Raw genomic sequence first — 6466 nt, forward strand, 5'->3', positions numbered from 1 at the left:
GGGTCATTAGTAGATTTGGGGTCAAGTTTGATGTGATTGTGTGAATGAATGTGAACAAATGAGGAGCAACTAAATACTTTTGTAGGTAGACTTTGGGTGTGTGGGGAAATGATTTGAAATGATTTGAGGAGTTGGACTGGACTTTAAAATTTGAGGACTCGAGAAGGCATCTTGTTGATGAGGAAGGTTGCAGTGGATACAACGTCACCCCAAAAAACCTTAAGCATGTTAGAGGAAAACATGAGGCGGCGGGCCACCTAAAGAAGGTGGCAGTTCTTGCGTTCGGCGATCCCATTTTGTTGAGGAGTGTAGACACAAAAACTGAGATGGAGGATGTCTTTAGAGGAGAGATAAGAGTCGAGGACGGAAGCGAAGTACTCCTTTGCATTATCAGTCTTGAGTGCCTGGATGAAGGTTTTAAATTGTGTTTGGATCATTGAGTAAAAGTATTCAAATATGTGACCGACTGCAGATTTATCTTTCATAAGAAATAGCCACGTTAGTCGAGTGTGATCATCAATAAAGGAGACAAACCACTGAGTCCCGTAAGGGTTGTAACACGGGATGGGCCCCAGATATCACTGTGAATGAGTGCAAAGGGTTGGAAAGAGGTGTAACCAACACGTGGACATGACGTGCGAGTGTGTTTAGCAAGTTGACAAAATTCACATTGAAAAGAACAAATATTTTTATTGCTAAATAAATTTAAAAATAGTTTTGCAAGATAGATAAAATTTGGATGGCCAAGACGAAAATGTCATAACATGATCTCGAAATCTGTATTGACACTAGAATTGAAGACATAATGAAGGGTAGACAAATGTCTGCAGCGAGGTCATGGTGGTGAAGTACCGTTGATGACGTAGAGACCCGAGCATTGCCAATCGTCGTCTCCGAGTCCACATTATGAAATTCACACGTGGTAGGGAAAAATTTAGCAATACACTTCAGATCACTAGTCAACTTTCCGATGGATATTAAATTGTAATTTAAAGTAGGAAGATGAACACAGATCGAAGTAGAATGTTTTGGTTGATGTGCACGGAGCCAAAGCCAGCGACTTTAGAGACAGATCCATCGGCAACACAGATGGTGGAGTTGTCTCCGCACGACATATAGTCATGGAGAAGGGAGGCATCACCAGTAATGTGATGAGAAGCATCAGAATCGATGTTCCACTGACCGAGGGATCCTTGATTAACTGTAAAGGCATGGTGTAACGTACCTTGTTGCGCGAGCAAGCTGATGATGGGGTCGGGAAGAGCTAGATCAGGTGGTTTGCCAATTAGTTTGTGCAGCAAATCTAGTTGCTCTTTGCTAAATGTACTTGGCGCTGGTGCAGGAAGGTCATCGGCAGCGATGGCGCTGTTGGCACGGGGATTGTGATCAGACCGAGGCTTCCAATCGGTTGGCTTTCCATGAAGCACCCAACACATGTCTTTATTATGGTCTGGTTTGTTGCAGTGGTCGCACCAGGGACAACCCTTGCATAATGAGTTGTCACTGTGTCTAGGCGGAGGAACCTAAGTTGCAAGGGCGGAGGCGTCAACGGAAAGGTTGGGCTAGGTGAAGACAGGCCCAAGCATGACTTTCTGGCGACTTTCTTCGCGGCGAACCTCGGAGAAGGCCTTGCAAATGCTCGGTAGTGGTTTGAAGCCTAATACACGAGAGCGGACATGATCAAGAGAGTTGTGGAGGCCGAGAAGGAATTTGAATATCTTTTTCTGCTCGATGATCTGATGGTATAAGTTGGAGTTTGGAGTGCATGACCAGGCATGAACTTCATACATGTCAACCTGCTCCCGGTAACGTGAGAGGGCATTAAAATACTGAGTCAGAGATTGTTCACCTTGACGAAGATCGTGGAGGATTGACTCGATTTCAAAGAGCTTGGATGTGTTATCCGAGTGAGAGTATGTCTCTTGAGCATCATCCCAAATACTCTTGGTCGTGCCGTAGAGAAGAAACTTTCGCCGATGTCGTTGGTCATTGAGTTGATTAACCACGACATGAACATGTAGTTTTCTGCACTTCATGTCCGGAATTTTAGGTCATCCTTTCTAGGAGCGATGACATCACCGGTGACACAGTCGTCCTTGTCTCTGCCACATTCTGCTGCAGATAAACATCATGAAGGATAGAACCACTAGAGGTAGTTTTGGCCGTTGAGTTTGTGGCCAGAGATGAGGGAGGAAGTGTCATCGATTCCGATTGGAACAGGGGGAGCATATTTTTTGGGAGGAAGAAGAAGAAGTCATCATAACGATGAAGATTACCATGAAAATATATGAGAGAACTTGATTGGGTATAAATACTCATTACAGGACTTACTGGTAAGGAAAACAATACAAACATAATACAGTAAAAAAAGAAATGAATAATAACAAAATATAAGAGGCAGATAAACTCTCTAATTTAAGGGGAGAAATAAATTGAGATTCACAAGATCCCTCATATAATTTATAACCCTCTAAATATAGAGTTATAACAAATATGGAATGAGATCTTTCAACAAAAACTAATTTGAACAAAATAAATATGAATTATAATAGAAATTTGACTACCAAATGACCTTTTCCACCGGCTCACTTTGGTTAGACATGGGGATGCTTAGCTTCACTTTTAAATTTAGTTGAGTTATTCATTTTTGTTTGATACAAAATACCTACTATTTATAAAATAAAATTAATCATATGCACTACTAATACCACATAACAGAGAGGGAGGCTTTGTTTGAGAAGGCAATGAAATTTTGTTCGGTTGTAGCGAACGCCTACGTTTGAAAAATTTTTTGTTTGGTAAAACAACTTCTTCAAAACAACATTTTTGTAAATTCAGAGCCGTTGGTTTGTCTGATCATTATCTTAAGATTCTCATCCCAAAGAACCCCATTATTTGAATCGCCACAAAGATTTTGAGAAGAGGAGGGATCAGAAAAGAGAAAAATAAGCTGGAAACTAGGCAGACAACTCGAAGAAAGAACCTGGAGAGCTTATGTGAGATAAATCTCGTGTGATAGGTCAAGAATGTTCCAAATAGGATCGAATCAAGACACCATGAACCAAGTATCCATGAAAAAATGCCTACATAAGCTACCTAAGAAAACAATAAACCAAATTTGTGTATTTGGTATGGGTTCAAGAGCACTCCCAAGAGGTTGTATCTCGTTTAGTTAATTACATATTGGGGATGCGCAAGAATAATCTCGCTTAAAGGAGTCCTCCTTATATTTAAGTGATGGCTAGTGAGCAAGTGTCACAAAGGATGGTTATCTTATAAGAGTGTCTCAATGTCTTCAAAGCTCTCGCTAAGCCAAAAGGCAGAGAGTGAGTCTCGCACAGTCTCAAATTAGTAACGACTCATCAGTGAATAGAGCATATGAAATAATCAGGTTGTTTCATAGGGTCAAAACTACCCTTTCAAGCATAATCTAGTCATAAGGGTAGAGGGTGATTCACCGTATCCCAAATGAGCAGTGGATTGTCAGCAATCGGGATCTACGAGATGAGATTGACGAACCATCAAAGGGGTGACATGACTCAAAGTGCGTATAGCAAAGGACAGGTGAAGTAATTTTAATCGGGCAAAGATAGTTGAGTCAGTATACCACAGATTCGTTGTTCTATGCTCTTAGAACATTAAGTCTATCGTGTCTTAAAGTCAGTCGACCCAACCCCACCAGAGGCCCCTTGTCAGCATTCCGTGAATTGTATTGTCAAAGGGAATCTCGTTAGCTCTAAGATTAAGAGAATGAAACTCTAAATCCTATTTCCCTCTGTAGGTAGGAACTATAGGCGGGACTTATAGCTGTCAAAGTGGCTAGCAAGCCGCAAGAGGGGAAAGAGAAGAGATGTATGGCTACGAAGCTGAGACACTCTCACAAAAAACTTATTCCCATCTGAGTTGAGGAAGCCTCTAACACGCAAACCACCTAAGTAAAAAATCATATTATTGGCCAGACGGGTAGAAGAAGCACAGAGACTTCTCCTCGGGTCATGCAAATATGATGCACTTAGCTAACAAGTCCTAATATGGAGACCCTATTAGTATGATTTGGGTTATAGTCATGCAATGCAAAATCATTTTAAATCCGGCCCTAAAACCATACATAGAATTAAAAGCAGGTTTCGTAAGGATGAGATTTTTAAACCTAAATTTCTATTAATTTCAATCTCTTATCAAACTTTTGTAGAAAATTTTTAATTTTAAGTCTTTAGAGTGCCTAAATTGTATTTTTTGCATTTGAGCTCAGACAAGTCACAAGCAAAGAATTAGTAACTGGCAAACACTCTGCACAGTGTAAAACAAGCTAAATTAATAAAAAAAAAATCGGGTGTCACTGGATTGGCAACATATCCAGATAAATAAAAAATACGGCTAGATACCACATATACATCTCTGGACGGAATGTTATACTTCAAAGAAAAATCAAAATTAAAGCACGGAACATGAGTCTAAATACTTAACTTCTACATTTGCATATATATATATAGTAAAATTGCATATAATTTTGCATTTCTAATTTAGTATTGCATTATTTACTGGCTCATTTGTTATTTTGTCTATTGATACATATAGTAAAGCAAATTTAATCGCACAAAAAAGCTAAATCAGATGTCATATTACAATATAATATCCTAAAACTTATTAAAAAAAAATAAATGCGAATTAAACAATAAAACATATTTCCTTCAATAGCAGGTTTAATAATTCATAAGAAGTTCAATTAAATTTTATTTATTTATTTAATTAGACGGCTTCATCAAAATTCATCAATCATTAATACATCTGTTCATATGCCATAATTAAATAATTAAATTCTATAGAAAATAATAAATAACAATTAAAATTTTACCATGAATTCTTATATTAAAATGAGAATTATATGATAGAAAATTAATTTTAAAAATAATTAGTGCCTAAAAATATTTCTAAAATTAATATTTTTTAGGATAATTAGGACTATCCGAAACTTGCTATTTACAAATCATGCACTCTCTTTCATCAATTTTTTTAATTCTCATTTAAATATTAAAATTCATGATAAAATTCTGGAAAAATATTACATCAGGACTCTTAACGTAGAGCTACGTTTGGAGTCCAATGAAATGACACCACGTGGAGATGACAGAAAAATTTAAAAAAATTCATTTTAACGCAGGAGAATATTTCTCTCGTGTTATTCAAGTGTTATTGTGGTGGTATTCATCTGTTATTGTGTTCTGGGAATATTCTTGGTGTTATAATAACATATCAATATCACCACAATAACACCTGAATAACGTGAAATAACACAGGAGGAATATTCTCCTATTTTACCTGGCCGAATCACAACGCACGTTTCCTTGAAGTCACGTGTCTGTATATCAGTGGACTTCGAACGTTGCTCTACGTTAGGAGTCCTGATGTAATATTTTTTAAAAAAAATTTAACCTATAATTTTCATTTTTAACAATTTTTCAAAGAGTTTGATCATGCGTAAATACAACACTTCGACATTTCAAAAAAATCACATAAATAATTAATTTATAAATAGTAACATTTTGAGTGATCATTATTAATTATTTCTTAATCACATAAATTTTAATTTATGGTATACAATAGATTTGTTAAGATTGAAACATTACTTTCTGATACAAACAACCTTTTATGCACATAAAACTAATCTGAAACATGCTCAAAAGCCAATCAAATCCAAATCGGTGGCAAACGCGTGGGCCAGCTTTCTCGTACTTTGGAGCAAACGTGGTGGCTTAATAAGAAGCGAAGGCTGGGCGTGGTCCTATGCGGACACCCCTCACGATTTCAGTCCGGCCCTACCCACCAGGTGTGTCTGCGGGCCCTCCTGCAACTCAAAATAAAGTGACCGCAGCGGTCCCGCCCTCGTTATTTTTATGGATCTATACGGCGTGACGCATCAACTTCTCTGTTTGTCCTTCCCATGTTGTATCTATGCATAAAATATGAACTTCAAATCAACTACGAAATATTATTAAGTAGAATTTATGCGATCACAATGATATCAAGTATATGAGCATATTATTTACCAATAATCATAAAGAGAATAAGCTGTGATTATATGTCCCTTGATAAACCCTAATTTGTATAGTATAATCAAGATCAATATTGATGCATAAAGAGAAAAGGAAAGAAATAACAAAAATAATACTAGAATTTATGTGATTCAACTTAAGCAAAGCTAACCTAGGTAAGAAATGAAAGGAAATTTGAGCAAGTAGAAAATAATAATTATAACAGATACACACAAGCAATCTACTTTTATCACACTAGCTAATGTACACAACCTAAAAAAAAAGAGAAAAAACACAAATTAGCTCTCACTTATAAGATGATTGCCTCTAATCAAGATACTGATCATAAAGACAAAGTCGGATTTGATGAGCTACAATTCTAGACCCGTATGAGGTATTGAAATGATATATATATATATATATATATATATATA

Source organism: Phalaenopsis equestris, unplaced genomic scaffold (assembly GCF_001263595.1).
Source record: "Phalaenopsis equestris unplaced genomic scaffold, ASM126359v1 Scaffold000224, whole genome shotgun sequence".
Lineage (NCBI taxonomy): Eukaryota > Viridiplantae > Streptophyta > Magnoliopsida > Asparagales > Orchidaceae > Phalaenopsis > Phalaenopsis equestris.